Source organism: Mixophyes fleayi, chromosome 8, assembly GCF_038048845.1.
Source record: "Mixophyes fleayi isolate aMixFle1 chromosome 8, aMixFle1.hap1, whole genome shotgun sequence".
NCBI lineage: Eukaryota > Metazoa > Chordata > Amphibia > Anura > Limnodynastidae > Mixophyes > Mixophyes fleayi.
In genome coordinates, this window is record NC_134409.1 from 87,366,861 (window position 1) to 87,385,780 (window position 18,920).

The following is an 18,920-nucleotide window of genomic DNA, read 5'->3' on the forward strand; positions in this document are numbered from 1 at the left end:
ATATCCGCACATTTGTCCTTCAATATGGCGGCTGCAGCTACTGACTTGATGCAGGTTGGTAATGCCAATACAATGAGGTCAAGCATTGTTGAATAATAGGCTAAAGGTCTCTGCTTTTTCCCGTGTTCTTGTGTAAGGACTCCAAAGGCATGCCCTTTGTGTACATTGCAAAATAACAAAAACTGTTTATCATAATTAGGTAGTCCTAGTGCTGGTGCAGAGCATATAGCTTGTTTAATAGCTTGAAGTGCTTCTTTTCTCTCCTGATAATTGGCATCACTACAGGTTTCTCCTTTTTTAATCAGGTTGTATAAGGGTTGCATGAGTAATGAGGCTCCTGGTAGCCACTCTCTGACGTAACTCACTATCCCCAACAGTCCTCTGATTTGTCTTTGTGTTTCAGGTTCTTTTGCCTCCATTATCACCTTTATTCTTTCTGGTGTGAGGTGTTTCATCCCTTGAGAGATGCAATGTCCCAAAAATGTTACTGTCTCACGAACTTGTTGTATTTTATTTTTAGAGACTCTACAATCTTCTTCTGCCAAGGAAATTAACAGGTGTTCAGTCTCTTGTTGGCAATATTCCATGCCTTCTACTGCAAGGAGTAAATCGTCCACATATTGCAATAGTTGTGTCTTTTCCGGGTAAAGTGGGGTCCATTTCTTTAAAACTGTTGCCATTGCCTCAGTGAATTCCAAAGGGCTCGTAGCCCCTACCTGAGGTAGTCTTGTCCAGCAGTACTGTTGTCCATCATGTGTAAATGCCAGATACAGCTGTGACTCTGGTATAATGGAACTGAGAAAAAAGCATTAGCTATGTCTATGACTGTAAACCAATTTGCTTCTGGTTTGATAGAGTTCAGTAAAGTATGTGGATTTGGTACTATAGGTGTTTGAATCAGCATTCTTTTGTTGATTTCTCGGAGGTCATGAATCATCCGGTACGCAACAATGCCATCTACCGTTAATCACTTCTTGACTGGAAAAAAGGGCGTAGTGAATGGCGACTTGCATTTCCGTATGATTTGATTATCCTCATATTCTATAATTTGTTCCTTCAATGCTGTTGTTTGGTCTTTGTTGAGTGGGTATTGCTTGATTGATACTGGAGTTGTTCCAGGTTTAAGGGTAATAGTCACAGGAGTTACCCTTAATAATCCCACATCATTTTTGCCTTTTGACCATAGCTTGGAAGAAATCTTGCTGGTTGGATCTTCATCTGGATATGGGTCATCAGGTTTGTCAATTTCATCCGTTGATAGGAAAACTTGCACCGCACCATCAATTTTCTGTTTCATTTTTTCTGGGAGTCTGCTTGTAAATATTACCTTGTCTGCTCGATATTCTATTACTGCTTGTAGCAGCTGTAGAACGTCTGCTCCCAATAAGTTCACTGGACAGGTGGGTGATATTAAGAATTCAACTGGTATAGGTGTTGTTATGTCATTTACTTGCAGGATAATTTTCTTACTTCTTTTCAACTTCACTTTTGTTCCTGTTATACCACTTGCTTGTATTTCTTCTTCTGTTATCAGGTTTGCTGGTACATCTTGTTCCCTCAAAACTGTTTGGCTAGCCCCCGTATCGATTAGACATTCTACCTGGTTACCATTAGGTAATTTTATTGAGACCAAATTTGAATCCGAATCACCAGGAGTGTCTTGGAGTGTGTATACGGGGGTGCCATATCTTCAGTCCATTTCGGGAGAGGGAGGGGATTTGGATTTGCCCTCCTCCTTTTTCTTCAGCCAATTCTTGTATTTCAGGCAATCCCTTTTCATATGCCCTGGCTGATTACAAAAGAAGCATTTACCTGAGCTTGGGGATTGGAAAAACTTGGGTTTCATCCCTTGGTCAGGCGGTCCTTTCACACTCCATTGGACTTGTTGCAATTCCCAAAATCATGTGTCATTGTAGTGATAGTCCAAAGTTACGTTCAAGTGTCAGAGCAAAGCCAGTCACACATTGAAGAGAACATGGAAACATGGAAACTGTACCCAGAAGTGGCGTCAGTGGTGTAAGGCAGAAGTGCAAGTGTTGCAAAGCTCCATGATACTGGAGTGTGGTGAGCGTTCTGTTTGGAAAAAGCTAAGTACATGACCTAACTTATATGCCGTGGATCCAGATGAAAATAATTTTTGCAGCCAATGTTGCACATGTAACTCCAAGGAGGCTGACCCCTACAACCCCCCCCCCCCCCCCCCCATCTTAGTCCATTTGTAGTAATAAATGTAAGCATGGACATAATAATGTGCATGTGTGAAGTGTGAGCCCTGCGGCTTGTATAAAGTACACACCCAAAAATGTAAATCTTACCATACGGGATAAATATGAGGTCTTATTTTACAATGTGGGTGAGCGCTTAAAACAAAACCCATTTCAAAAATGAAACCATTGTGTGAAGTTCATGTGTTTCTTGTTAGCATAATTAATCCAGTCCACACAATACTTGTGGGTATGTTTGGTATTTGAACTCTTGGCTGCTGTGTTGTGAGTCCAAAGTGCTAACCAGAGAGCTACCTGTGAGATATTTTGGGAGCAATGTGTGTGATTAATGAAGAGTACTATAAAGTGTCATTTGCCTGTGTAGCACGCATGCTGTATGGTTGGTGTTGTCTGGGCTTTTCCAAATCTCAGGTTGGCCTAGTGGGTAGCTGTCCCACGTGCCAATCAGTCATTCATGAGTTCTAATCCAGACAGAAACCCTTAATCTGTGTGGAGGTTGAATACACTCTTGTGTGTATCCTTTATAGAAGAGTATGCTATGCATTTTGCTGAAAAGGCAAGATGTATTTACACCACATGCATTTTGATATATTCGTTAGTCATGTGTTTTTAATGTAGGCATGTCCATGCATTTTGCGACTTGAAATCCTAAACACAGAAAATCGTGAGCAATGTGTTTGTTAAAAGTGTGTATTACGCTAATTAGTAGCAAAGGAAAAACAACGTTCAGAGTGTTACACATCATTGTTATTTGGCAGTGATTAATGAGTAAAGAGCTATCTCGTAAAAATAAGCCCAAGGCATTTGTGTTGTGCTGTGTATAAACAAACTGTTGGCCCCTCCCACAGTGGGCGTTAAATATACATTGCTTAGCATCCCGTCAATCGCTTCAGATCCGTCGCTTGTGCTTGTACCATGTTTAAAGATCCGCAGGTGGGTGTGTTTTATAACGTTTGCACTGCTTATTTCCATCCCTTAAGTGTAGTGGACCACAAGAGGGTGTGTTTCTGCTGTTTGAGGTGCTTATTTCACTCGCATACCGGTTTGCGTCACTCAAAGTATGCAATGCAGATGCGTATGCGTTTGCGTACCTTGATGAATCGGGCCCTCTGTCTCTAATGTAAGACAATACCCTCCTGACTGTGCTGTCAGATAGTCTAAGACCAATTGGTGTTGTGCAAGTTGTGTTTTTAAAGCTTTTAGTTCTTTGCCCACATATCTGAAAGTTTCATCATAGATCTCAGTGATATTGTCCAACAAGTTTGCTAACTTTATTATCATATTGTAGTTGGACATTGTACCCCAGGTTTCAAAAGTTATTATATTCCCAAGACCAATTGATACTTTATGGCCTTTTGATTTTTCCAATAATGGGACATGTTTCTGTCTTACCGCTTTGATTTCCCTTTTTTGGATAGAATGATGTGTGAAGGCCACTTTTAGTGGGTTTAAATCTCTGTAATAATTCTTGATGTGATATTATGTATGCTGCTGGCATCACTCGTCCCACTGTACAATTACCATATCCACCATAGGGCAGTCATTTGTAGGCATAGCTACAGCATAGCAAATAAAGCCCATCTGGTAGCAAAGGGGGTATTCCCATCCATATCCTTTTAATGTTCTGTATTCCCTGTCTTGCTATGGTGGCGTTTACATAAAGTATTGTTTTGTTGCTTCCTGTCATGTTCATCCAGTAGGGCAATTCTCCTTCTACCCAGAGCCCTACCCATATCAATGTTCTATTATTCCAGCGTACTCTGAACGTTGGATTTGTGGAACTGTGGTTATGGTATCTTCCAGGGGGTGACCGTTTGCCTACTCTGATCATAGCTTCTTTACACTGTGCTCCTCCCAAATATCTTCTTATAGGAATTATATCTCCCATGCTTTCACCGTATTGGGGGGGGGTTTAATGGTAATACAAAAGGATATATTCCGATTGAGTAACTTAACTTTTATTTTAGGAGGGTCCTGGAAAACAAATTTGTTTGCAGCTTCCAGGTTGAAAGTGTCATTAAAATCATACATGACCCATTCTTCCCAAGTTATGGGAAGAAACATCCAAGCCATTGTATTTGCTGAAACAGGGGAATGAGAGCATACCCAACAATCTGATTGATTTGTCATAATACTGATTGACTCATGCATGTACAAAAATAAATTTTCTGGATGCCATTTTGGAGAGTTACACTCTCTTATGCATCTTTCCTCTGCGGGCACTCTACAATATTTGCAGATGCATTTGGGAATAGGGGGCAGGTGTTCACAACCCTCATTTACCATTTGTCTTTTACTTCTATGGGTGGTCTCGAGTGTTGATGTTGGGACCATGGATAGATTTCTGCAACAACCTTTCATGCATTGATTTCTCACTTCTATTATGGGGGACACATGTATAACCAACATATCTCCACTCTTTTGAGTGTTTCATATCTCTCTGAGTACAACTGCATTGGCCCATTCTCCTGTTCACCTGTAGGACTTATGTATATTATTGCAAAACACAAAAAGATATAACATCTCATTTTCCTGCCGGAGGTTCAATCGTTATTTTGGTCTTTTTGCAATGAGATGCGTGTATCCAGGTGTCTCTTCCAGAACCTTGACTGATGTGGGGGTTGTTAACACAACTTGATACGATCCCGTATATCTGGGTTCAAGGGTTCCCCTTACGTGCTTTTTGAGATACACCCAATCTCCAATTTCCAGTTGGTGAGGGTTACTCAGGGAACCTGAATCAGGAAGAGAGGAGAATACTTGTGCATGCAAATTAGTAAGTTGTTTTGTGAGACACAACATATACCCTGTTAAATCCCCATGTTTATGCTGTAACTCTTGGGGAAAATAACAACCTGTTTTTGGTACTGACCCAAACAATATTTCATAGGGGCTTAACTTCAGTTTTTTCAATGGTGTGGTTCTAACAGCGAATAAGGCTATAGGCAAACATTCTACCCATGTTTTCCCTGTTTCTCTCATGGCTTTCTGGGTTTTTAATTTCAATGTACCATTTAGCCTCTCTACTCTTCCGCTGGCCTGCGGTCGGTAAGGGGTGTAAAATGCTTGGGTGATCTTTAGATCTGACATTATATTCTGCATGAATTCTCCCGTAAAATGAGCTCCTATGTCTGACTCAATCACTTCAGAAACCCTGTATCTGCAGACTATTTCTGCTATCACCTTTTTTGCAGCGTTTTTTGCTGTGGCTTTGCTAACCGGCCAACCTTCAGCCCATCGACTGAATATGTCAGTACAAACTAAGACATATTCATATGTGCCACATTTGGGTAACTGAATATAGTCAATCTGTAATCTTTGGAAGGGGTATTCGGCTCTTGGAGTATTTCCGATTGGTATTTTTACTCTTTGTCCTGGATTGTTTTCTGCACAGATCCAACACTGCTTCACAAATGCGTCGGCTGCTGTATGAATGCCTGGCGCTATCCAATGTTGAAGTATTTGTGCTGCTGTCTGTCCCTTGCCTTTATGGTCCAGACCATGTGCTATTTGTATCATAGGAGTATATAAGGCAGGCAAACTAGGTTTCCTTTGGTCCAGAGGCCTGTGCATGATTCCTTAGCTCCACGTTTTTCCCAACTGGCATGCTCCAATGGTCCTGCTTGTTTCTGCATCTTTGCCAGGTCTTTTGTCGTGACGACTTCTTCTTGCACAGAGGATTCTATGTTTAAGGCATACAATGATTGCACAATGGGTTTTAGTGCTGCTTCTTTGGCCATCTTGTCCGCAAAGGCATTGCCTTTTCCTTCTTGCGTCTGTTCTTTGTTGTGGGCAGCAACTTTTATGATGCCTGCTTTGATTGGTAGTTCCAATGCTCTTGTCAGTCTCTCTATTAAGGCAGAATTTTGAATAGTCTTGCCTGTTGTTGTTCTGAAGTCTCTGCTTTTCCAGATGTTAGCATAGTCCAAGGCTGTTCCTCATGCACACCTTGAGTCAGTATATATGTTTACTGTTTCACCTTCTGCAATTTTCAGTGCTCTTAATACTGCCATTAACTCTGCTGCTTGTGCTAATTTACCCGGGGGAAGTGGTTCTGCTTTCATGACATCATACAGCGTAACGATTGCATATCCTGCTTTTTTGATTCCATCAACATAATAGCTAGAGCCATCAGTGAAAAAAGAAAAATTTGGGTTACTTATTGGTTGATCAGTCAAATGCGTAGGATACGCTCTTTCCAGATCCATCAATGCTACACAATCATGCTCATGTTCCTGATGTTCCTTGTTGTCCTCATCATCCATGGCTCTCAGATCTGTCCATTGCCCATTCCGTTCCCAGTCTTCCTGCTCCAGTCTCCCTTCTCTTGAATTATAAGATTCATGCAATAATGGTAGAAGTGTTGCTGGATTTAAGACTGTACACCGTTTTATGGTGACGTTTGATGAGCTGAGAAGTGCTACTTCATATTTTGTCAATCTGGCGCTGGAGATATGTCTTGTGGTTGCTTGATGTAGTATTTCCATGACTGCATGTGGAACTTGGATTGTGAGTGGGTGATCCAAAACAATATCCGCACATTTGTCCTTCAATATGGCGGCTGCAGCTACTGACTTGATGCAGGTTGGTAATGCCAATACAATGAGGTCAAGCATTGTTGAATAATAGGCTAAAGGTCTCTGCTTTTTCCCGTGTTCTTGTGTAAGAACTCCAAAGGCATGCCCTTTGTGTTCATTGCAAAATAACAAAAACTGTTTGTCATAATTAGGTAGTCCTAGTGCTGGTGCAGAGCATATAGCTTGTTTAATAGCTTGAAGTGCTTCTTTTCTCTCCTGATAATTGGCATCACTACAGGTTTCTCCTTTTTTAATCAGGTTGTATAAGGGTTGCATGAGTAATGAGGCTCCTGGTAGCCACTCTCTGACGTAACTCACTATCCCCAACAGTCCTCTGATTTGTCTTTGTGTTTCAGGTTCTTTTGCCTCCATTATCACCTTTATTCTTTCTGGTGTGAGGTGTTTCATCCCTTGAGAGATGCAATGTCCCAAAAATGTTACTGTCTCACGAACTTGTTGTATTTTATTTTTTAGAGACTCTACAATCTTCTTCTGCCAAGAAAATTAACAGGTGTTCAGTCTCTTGTTGGCATTCTTTCATGCCTTCTACTGCAAGGAGTAAATCGTCCACATATTGCAATAGTTGTGCCTTTTCCGGGTTAAGTTGGGTCCTTTTCTTTAAAACTGTTGCCATTGCCTCAGTGAATTCCAAAGGGCTCGTAGCCCCTACCTGAGGTAGTCTTGTCCAGCAGTACTGTTGTCCATCATGTGTAAATGCCAGATATAGCTGTGACCGTTAATCACTTCTTGACTGGAAAAAAGGGCGTAGTGAATGGCGACTTGCATTTCCGTATGATTTGATTATCCTCATATTCTATAATTTGTTCCTTCAATGCTGTTGTTTGGTCTTTGTTGAGTGGGTATTGCTTGATTGATACTGGAGTTGTTCCAGGTTTAAGGGTAATAGTCACAGGAGTTACCCTTAATAATCCCACATCATTTTTGCCTTTTGACCATAGCTTGGAAGGAATCTTGCTGGTTGGATCTTCATCTGGATATGGGTCATCAGGTTCGTCAATTTCATCCGTTGATAGGAAAACTTGCAACCGCACCATCAATTTTCTGTTTCATTTTTTCTGGGAGCCTGCTTGTAAATATTACCTTGTCTGCTCGATATTCTATTACTGCTTGTAGCAGCTGTAGAACGTCTGCTCCCAATAAGTTCACTGGACAGGTGGGTGATATCAAGAATTCAACTGGTATAGATGTTGTTATGTCATTAACTTGCAGGATAATTTTCTTACTTCCTTTCAACTTCCCTTTTGTTCCTGTTAGACCACTTGCTTGTATTTCTTCTTCTGTTATCAGGTTTGCTGGTACATCTTGTTCCCTCAAAACTGTTAGGCTTGCCCCCGTATTGATTAGACATTCTACCTGGTTACCATTAGGTAATTTTATTGAGACCAAATTTGAATCCGAATCACCAGGAGTGTCTTGGAGTGTGTATACGGGGGTGCCATATCTTCAGTCCATTTTGGGAGAGGGAGGGGATTTGGATTTGTCCTCCTCCTTTTTCTTAAGCCAATTCTTGTATTTCAGGCAATCCCTCTTCATATGCCCTGGCTGATTACAAAAGAAGCATTTACCTGAGCTTGGGGATTGGAAAAATTTGGGTTTCATCCCTTGGTCAGGCGGTCCTTTCACACTCCATAGGCCTTGTTCTTGTACCAAATGGACAGTAATCGGTTTGACTCTTTGTTTTTCCTTTTTCTCCCTTTCCCTGTCTTCAATGCCTTCACAAGTCTCAATTATTTGCACCATTGGAAAAGATCTGCATGCTGGTTCACATTCATATAACAGTGTCCTGAATCTGGGGTCCAATCCTTCAAGGAAACATTTCTTCAACAGCTTTATCCCTGCATCCGTAGTGACGTCTATGCCATCATTCATAAGGGAACTGGTCACTCTGTCTAGGTACACTCTGATTTGATCCTGTCTCTGTACCACTGTTTCTGGACCCTGGGATTTCTTTTGCTGTTCATAACACCATTTCTGAATTCTTCTCAAATATGCAGTTCCACTTCCAGCACTTTTTTGTTGATCCATCACTGGGACTGCTTCAACTGGTAAACATCAGATTTGTATATCAAATCTCTTCGGTGCGCACATCCAAGAAATCCGGAATGAAAGCAAATTCTTTTGGATTAGTTCCACTTGAGGACAAAGTATAAACAGAATATTTCCCTAATAGAGAAACTCAAAATCGATGTGGCAGCATAGAACAAGCGACGCATTCCGTCTGAAGAACAGACTTTCTCAAGCAAATCACCAAAGAGATTTGATATACAAACACTCTGACCGAGTGGCTCGGGCGAAGAAAAGGTAAATCCTTTATTTTTCTCTCTGTTCCGGACATTGTGCAGTGCTGGTGAGGAGATTGAATGAAACATTCCCGGAGACACAGGGTGGTTCTTTTTTAATGTAGCTGCCACGGCGGTAAGAAGATACACCAATTGAGTTCTCAATACATATAATACCCCAGCATCAAGGCACTATTAAGACAACTGTGATATATCTGAATCACTGGCCGCATGCACGGCATAAGAAGAATCCGTTTTTCTTTTACATTTCAGTGGAGTTACATAGTAAACCTATGATATGGATACACTTCCCTTTACTATTTTTTAATTGACCAGAATATCTCAACATTGTTACATTGTCCAGATCTCAATGGAAACAGACATCTCCTCTATATCTACCTTACAACGGAGAGCTATTCATGGTTATGACCCTCAGCAAATGAGAACAAACGCTCATATTTACCTGCATTTTTTATTATATATTTTTAATAGGATATATGTGATGCTTTATATGCTGTCCCAATATCTTTCAATGTATCTCTCATGAGGTTTTATTCAGATATTTATGTGTTATATATACACATCATACCAGGATATATACTCAATATGTGTGGTATATTTTATATCCGTTAACCATTGTTTGACACTTATGTGAGTGCCAATATTTGTCTTCAAGATTTATTTATGTATATATGTATATTGGCTAGATTTTATTAAAGTGTATATCGGTAATTCTGCGCAATTCATATGCTTGTTTTGTTTTATCTGGGATGTGGGCTTAAGGTATTCAGCTCTTACTGGAGACTGAGTAATCATGTGCTTGCGGTCACTCCTTTCTTCTGGGTATTCTGTCATTGCCTTTAATGCATCTTGTGCAGCTTTATATGGTCCAGTTATTGTTGCCTGTGCTCCTGTCGCTTCTTGTGTGCTGCGGTCCTGTATTATATCTTCATCATGGTACGGAGGGGGTAGATGCGGATGTGCTGTAGGGGAAGAAGCAACATAACCCCTGTTATCATCATCTTCAAGATCTCTCTCCCTTTTTCTTTGTTCTTCCAAGATTTCACTAGCAGCTTACCAGATATATACTTGATCTCCAAAATTTTTCCTTTCACTCCAATCCTTGTTCTTTTTTCTAAAATCTTTCCATTTTTGTGAGTCTAGCAGACCTTCTGGAGGGAATCCAGCCCTTTTAAAAACTGTATCCATTCCTTTTATTGCATGGTTACCCTCTTTTTATTGTATTATTTCTATAGGGGTGCGCTGATCCCTTTTACTGTTAGAAGCCCCTGTTATGAGCGTTTTGTCGCTATCCAATAACGATTGTCGAATCTCGATTTGTGTTTCCAACGCACAAATATTTATTCTCAAAAAGTAGCAGAATATATTCGAGCAAAATAATAATAAGTACAGCCGTTACCTATCGCAGGCGCTCTGGATCCAGTGTACAGTCATTCAGGTCTGAAGTCTGTGGTCAAGATGACTGAACACTACATGAGAGCTACTGCTTATATGCAAACAGAGATACAGTGAAACAATGCAGGTGGTATAGCTTGCTTCTATTGGTCCAGGCATCAGGAGGGTCCAGGGGGTTACACATCATAGGCTGATTCAATCTAAGGAATCCAAAGGTGGGGGTCTCTCCAGGGGATGAGCTCTGTTCTTCCCGCCAAACTGCTCTGTTCTTCCCGCCACACTCCAATTACAATCAGTCCATTTGCATTTGACAGTTAATATCATATTAAAGGTTTATTCCCTAACATCAATAACTAGAGTATGCAATGTGCGATCTCTTCCCCGAATGCACCCAACAGCTGCTGATGTAAAGGGGATTAATATGATAATAGACATGACACATTTCTTTTAACCTGAACCATATGTATCACTAATATGCATATAACTTATAATATTACACATAAACACAACTATATTTCGACATAAATAACTATGCAACCAGGGCCGGATTAAGGGAATGGAGGCCCCTGAGCTAAGGGGGCCTCTATTCCCCCGTGAGGGCTCCCCCATGATCCGAGCTGCCCGCGCCCCCCCTCCCCCCAGCACTTACCTCCTTCTCCGGTGCGCTGTACACTCTTTACTGAGGAGATCTCGTGAGAGTGAGACTCACGAGATCTCCTCAGTAAGGAGACTACAGTGCGCCGGAGAAGGACCGCAGTAAAAGTGCTCAGCAGCACTGATCACGCCGGGGGCGCCCCCGACCGATCAATACTGCTGCTGAGCACTTTCAAGGGCCCCCTGGATGCCATAGGCCCCTGGGCTGTAGCCCAGTTAGCCCTATGGTTGATCCGGCCCTGTATGCAACTACCATTAATGTGTACTATTTTACAAATGTGTGTGTTGGTGCGAATGTATGTAAAAGCGTAAATACTGTTGTTGCCACGTGTTGCGGCTGCGTACGCCCTTCCACGCCATAGCGTGCCATACGCATCTTTTCAGACAAAGACAACCAAGTTTGCTCGATTTTAATTGATATGACTTTGTCCAATTTACTGACTTCGACACCCCCATATTCACTGGCTCCATTTGTGGATAATGGGTTACACCTGTATGGCTTCAAACGCTTTAATAATCTTTCACTGAAATCCTTCAGTTAATACCATAAAGAGTAACATACAATGAGGATTTAAATTAGGGCAAAATGGACTCTCTGAACGTAAGATTTTAACTATTTCAGGATATGTCTGTCTGGAGCTTACTTTACAAGTAGTACTATTAGTGTGAAATCCAGTTGCACAAATTATCTGCCAAATTCCTTCTTGAGGTCTATGATCTATCCCTTTTGTAAGACCTAACTTTAATTGACAATAATTCACAGAAGCAACTATAATATATTCGTGAGCATATGATTTACATACTTCTGCTGTTCAATATATTTAACCCCACTTCTCTGTATGAATAACAGGCTAGTGTAATAGTCACAGCACTTTCAGTTCCTTTTCATTAACCCAAGAAGTTCCACATGCCAACAATCTGACTCATAAAAAATAAACAACCCTCTTCTTTCCACAATCTGATTCAGAGTCTGTCTTAAATTACTGCAGGGACACACAATCGGATTCACAATGTTTCCTGCCCCTCCTTGTGTTTCAGGCGTATTTTTTAACAAATGTTCTAGAGTTATACCTAGAACATGATGTAAATAATCAAAATCTTCAACGTGAGTTCCCACTATAATTGTCAGATTTTCCCAGTGGTCTGAATTTAATCCCCAATATATTCCTGTGTGTCCTATTTGAGGCAATATCCCAGTTAATGTGAGTAAGCGATCTCCCCTTGGGCCTGATTCATTAAGGGTCTTAAATTAAGAAGTATCTTATTTCAGTCTCCCGGACAAAACCATGTTACAATGCAAGGGGTAAAAACTAGTTTTCTGTTTTGCACATAAGTTAAATACTGACTGTTTTTTCATGTAGCACACAAATACTTGATAGCTTATTTGTACACTGAAATTTAAAGTTGATATTTGTGTGCTACATGAAAAAACAGTCAGTATTTAACTTATGTGCAAAACAGAATACTAATTTGCACCCCTTGCATTGTAACATGGTTTTGTCCAGGAGACTGAAATAAGATACTTCTTAATTTAATATCCTTAATGAATCAGGCGCCTTGACTAAAACACAATGCAACCTGTACAATCTCTGCAGCTCAACTCAATGAACTGATCCATCAACCATTCACTTTACAAGTCAATATTATTATCCACTCAATATTTTAACCATCTGCTATCCCTCTTACAGCGATCTACTGGATAACCTTTAATTATTATTTCCCTTTCAGGACCTTTTGGTAATATCTTTAAGCTGTGCAAACAAAGGGCTCTATGATCTTTGGGAAAATAATTATGGGGCCACTCAAGGATTAAATCTGACCAATCCTTTTCCAATTGATCCTTCAAATATTCTTGATTTAAGTGACAGCCTAATGTAGCATAGTATTCTGACCCATTTGCTACATAACCAAATTGTACATCCTTACTTGTTACAGCTTCTAAATGTGGCCCTTTAAATATACTTAACTTTCTCAATATTACACAACACGTACAATTTTGACACGTTCCTAACCCCATATACTGTCAAATAACTAAACAGTACAGTAATTAAGAAGGAGAGAAAGAAAGAGAAGAAAAACAACAAACAAAAACTTTCTCTTTATTTTTTTCCCAACGCAGATATGACAATGAAGGAAGCTCTTATTCTAACCAAATAATTATATTCCATTATTACCACATTTTGCATACACAATAAACTTATATCTTAGCAATATCTTAGCAATTACACTGAACTTTTAAACTAAAGACAAAAACTTATACAATTTCTAGTTAATAATATGACTCATCAATTGGGTTCGTGGAACTCGACAAATCAACTAGAAAGGAGTACTTCCATGAACCACAAGTACTGAATACTAAGCAATCAAAGGTGTAAATCACAATGCAATTGATTACTCACCATGGATTTGCAGTCAGTTGTTGTGGATCGTTATGGAAGGTTCTGTACTCCTGACAGGTGATTGTGAGATTCCCGGGCTAGGCACCAAATTTTAGGGCAAAAACTCCTGTATTGCTATACAGAGGTATATTTAACCTGCAATTGACAAGCCAAAGTTAATATGTATAATGCTGTATCAGCATTATGATGTATATGATCGATCAGAGCTCAAAGAAAAGAGACCACACAACCTTGTCTTGTGTCCAAATTGAACTAACTTTACTTATTCAAAATATCTCATTCTTATAGACATAATTTCGTCATAATCACGTTAGTGGAAAATAATTACATCAGTGTATAATATTATTTAATATATTGCAAGTATAACAGATAGGTAGAAACCGGTAGTGGTTAAAAATTGAATTTTCTACAATTTAAAAAATAAGCAAAAATACTGTTGCCGTCAGCATGGTGATTTTTGATATTTCTCAATATCCTCTAATTTGTTATTTATTTCTTTAATCTGGAATTTTTTTGAGGTTGGTGCACTTCTTGATTCTTGCAAACTTTCGCTGACAGATGTTTTGCGGTCGTCTCATTTTATCCAGACAGGAACTTAACACAAATATCTGAATTTGACTTAAAGAAATAAATCCATCTTAAAATTGATTTGATAGAACAACATTATGTTAAAAGCATACATAGCATTATATTTGTTCATACCTTAAAACCTATTTCTGATTAGCTTAGTTTTATGATTATGGTTATTCTTTTTTGCTTATAGCTTAAGGGCCCTAAATAATAGGATAACTTTCCATCACTCTCATATGAACATATGAGCCTAGACCCCACACTGACGCCCTTTCCTGGGCTTTTTGTATTGATGCCAATACTGAGGAGACACCATCTCGACCTATTCTGGATCCCAAATGCCTACTTACCTCTACTTTGACTACTGCCTATTCACCCCTGCCTGGGAAGACTTTTGTTCCAGCTAATCTCCGTAAGAAACTTCTAACATGGTTCCATTCCACTCGTTTTGCTGGTCATACCGGAGTTCGTAAAACCACTGAATTAATTTCTCTGAACTATTGGTGGCCTAAGTTCCACCTTGATGTCAAGGAATTTGTCTCTTTGTGTAATATTTGTAGCCACAAGTCCTCCCGTCAGTCTCCTGCAGGTCAATTAATTCCTCTACCCATTACGGACAAACCATGGACACATATTAGCATGGACTTTATTACCGACCTACCACCTAGTAAGAAGCATAACATCATCTGGGTTGTGGTAGATCGGTTTTCGAAGATGGCCCATTTTATTCCACTCATTGGTCTTCCTTCCTCTTCAGTCCTTGCTGTACAATTTATCAAGGAGATTTTTTGTTTGCATGGTTGTCCCACTGTAATTGTGACGGATCGAAGTGTCCAGTTCGTGTCCAAATTCTGGTGAGCTCTGTGTAAACTTCTTGGGATTCAATTGAATTTTTGAGCCTCCTATCTCCCTCAGTCTAATGGACAGACTGAGCGTGTCAATCAAGATTTGGAAACCTTCCTCAGAATGTTTTCCTCTGCATATCAAGATGATTGGGTAGATCTTCTACCATGGGCTGAATTTGTACACAACAACGCTCTCCACGGATCTACTTCTGCATCGCCCTTCTCTATTGTTTAAGGCATCCATCCATTCTTTCCTAAGTTCTCGACCCCCCTTCCACCCAGGTTCCAGCTGTGAATACCTTTTAGCGCAGATTTGTGTCCATTTGGAACCAAGTAAGGAATTGTCTTAGGAAATCTTCGAAGCGTTATAAATTTGTGGCTGAAAGGAAACGCAGGGCTTCGCCTGCATTCAAGGTTGGTGATAAAGTATGGCTCTCTACAAAAAATATTTGCCTCAAAACTCCTTGTATGAAACTAGCTCCCCGGTTCATTGGTCCTTATACCGTTTCCAGAGTCATCAATCCAGTATGTGTTAAGTTACCTCTACCAGCCGCCCTTTGGATTTCTAATTTCTTTCACATTTCGTTGTTGAAACCTCTAACCATCAACCGGTTCTGCTCTACCCGTATTCCTACTACAGTGCCCAAGGTTAATTTCATCACTCTCTCACTCTCTCTCACACACTCTCTCTCTCTCTCTCTCACTCTCTCTCACCCTCTCTCTGTCAAACTTTCTCTCCCTCTCTCTCACACTTTCTCTCCCTCACACTTTCTCTCCCTCTCTCACACTGTCGCTCTCACACTCTCTCTCACACTCTCTCTCTCATACTCTCTCTCTTGCTTTTTCTCCCTCTCACACTCGTTCTCTCACACAGTCTCTCACTCTCTCTCTTTCACTCTCTCTCTTTCACACTCTCTCTCACACTCTCTCTCTCACTCTCTCTCTCACTCTCTCTCTCACTCTCTCTGAAACTCTCTCTGAAACTCTCTCTGAAACTCTCTCTGAAACTCTCTCACTCTCTCAGAAACTCTCTCACACTCTCTCTCACTGTCTCTCTCTGAAACTCTCTCTTTCTCACTCTATCTCTCACTGTCTCTCTCTCACACACACTCTCTATCTCTCTCTCACATACTCTCTCCCTCTCTCTCTCCCACACTCTCTCCCTCTCACACTCTCACTCACACTCTCACTCTCTCTTTCTCTCACTCACTCTTTCTCACTCTCACTCTCACTCTCACTCTCACTCTCTCCCTCGATCTCACTCTCTCTCCCTCTCTCTCACACACTCTCTCTCTCACTCTCTCTCTCTCACACTTCCTCTCTTACTGTCTCTCTCTCTCCCACTGTCTTTCTCTCTCTCACTCTCTCACAATCTCTTACTCTCACACTCTTTCTCAGACTCTCACACACACTCTCTCTCACACACACACACACACACACACTCTCTCTCTCACACACTCTCAGCCTCTCTCTCTCTCACAAACTCTCTCCCTCTCACACTCTCTCTCCCTCTCCCTTTCACACTCACACTCTCACTCTTTCTCACTCCCACTCTATCTCACTCTCTACCTCTCTCTAACACTCTCTCTCACACTTCTCTCACACTCTCTCTCACACTCTCTCTCACACTCTCTCTTTCTCTCTCCCTCAAACCTTCTCACCCTCTCTCACTCTCTGTATCGCTGTCACTCCCTCAAACTTTCTCTCCCTCTCTCACCCTCTCTCTTACACACACTTCCTCTCCCTCTCTCACACTTTCACACTCTCAATCTCTCACACCGTCTCATTCTCTCTATCTCTCTCTCTATCTCTCTCTCTTTTTCTCTCTCACACTCTCTCTCTCTCCAACACTCTCTCCCTCTCTCTCTCTCACACTCTCTCTCCCTCTCTTTTTCACTCTCACTCACACACTCACTATCTCTCTCACTCTTTCTCACTCTCACTCCCACTATATCACTATCTCTCACTCTCTCTCACACTCTCTCTCACACTCTCTTTTTTTCTCTCGCTTTCTCTCCCTCAAACTTTCTCTCCCTCTCTCACTCTCTCACACACACTAACTCTCCCTCTCTCACACTCTCTCTCACACTCTCACACTCTCAATCTCTCACACCATCTCACTCTCTCTCTCTCGCTCTCTCTCACACTCTCTCAAACACTCTCTCTCTCTCTTTTTTTTCTCTCTCACACTCTCTCTCTCCAACACTCTCTCCCTCTCTCTCTCTCTCTCACAAACTCTCTCCCTTTGACACTCTCTCTACCTCTCTTTTTCACTCTCACTCACACTCTCACTATCTCTCTCACTCTTTCTCACTCTCACTCCCACTATATCACTCTCTCTCACTCTCTCCCTCACTCTCACACTCTCAATCTCTCACACTATCTCACTCTCTCTCTCACTCTCTCTCTCTCACAATCTCTCAAACACTCTCTCTCTCATTCTCTCTATCTCTCTCTCTTTTTCTCTCTCACACTCTCTCTCTCTCCAACACTCTCTCCCTCTCTCTCTCTCATAAACTCTCTCCCTCTCACACTCTCTCTCTCTTTTTCACTCTCACTCACACTCTCAATATCTCTCTCTCATTCTTTCTCAATCTCACTCCCACTATCTCACTCTCTCTCACTCTCTCCCTCTCTCTCACACTCTCTCAAACACTCTCCCTCTTTTCCTATCTCTCTCTCTCTTTTTCTCTCTCACACTCTCTCTCTCTCTCTCCAACACTCTCTTCCTCTCTCAATCACACACACTCTCTCTCACTCTCAAACTCTCTCCCTCTCTCATACACTCTCTCCCTCTCTCTCACACTCTCACTCACAGACTCTCTCTCTCACACACACTCTCTCTCTCCCTCTCAAACTCTCTCCCTCTCTCTCACACTCTCACTCACAGACTCTCTCTCTCACTGTCTCACTCTTATTCTCTCTCTCTCTCTATCACACTCTCTCACACACTCTCTCTTACTGTCTCTCTCTCTCTCTCACTTTCTCTCTCTCACTGTCTTTCTCTCTCTCACTCTCTCTCACTCTCTCACAATCTCTTACTCTCACACTCTTTCTCAGACTCTCACACACTCTCTCTCTCTCACACACACACACTCTCTCTCTCAGTCACTCTCAGCCTCTCTCTCTCTCTCTCTCACACTCTCTCCCTCTCTCTTTCACTCTCACTCATACTCTCTCTCACACTCTCTCTCACACACTCTCGCTGTCACTCCCTCAAACTTTCTCTCCCTCTCTCACCCTCTCTCTCACACTCTCTCTCTCTCTCACACACACACTTCCTCTCCCTCTCTCACACTCTCTCTTACACTTTCACACTCTCAATCTCTCACACTGTCTCACTCTCTCGATCTCTCTCACACTCTCTCAAACACTCTCTCTCTCATTCTCTCTCTCTCTCTTATTTTCTCTCTCACACACTCTCTCTCTCCAACACTCTCTCCCTCTCTCTCTCTCACAAACTCTCTCCCTCTCACACTCTCTCTCCCTCTCCTTTTCACTCTCACTCATACTCTCACTATCTCTCTCACTCTTTCTCACTCTCACTCCCACTATATCACCCTCTCTCCCTCTCACTCTCTCTCCCTCTCTCCCTCACTCTCTCTCACACTCTCTCTCACACTCTCTCTCACACTCTCTTTTTCTCTCTCGCTTTCTCTCCCTCAAACTTTCTCTCCCTTTCTCACTCTCTCTCACTCTCTCACACACACTACCTCTCCCTCTCTCACACTCTCTCTCACTCTCAATCTCTCACACCGTCTCACTCTCTCTCTCTCTCACACTCTCTAAAACACTCTCTCTCTCTCATTCTCTCTATCTCTCTCTCTCACACTCTCTCCCTCGATCTCACTCTCTCTCCCTCTCTCTCACACACTCTCTCTCACGCTTCCTCTCTTACTGTCTCTCTCTCTCTCTCACTGTCTTTCTCTCTCTC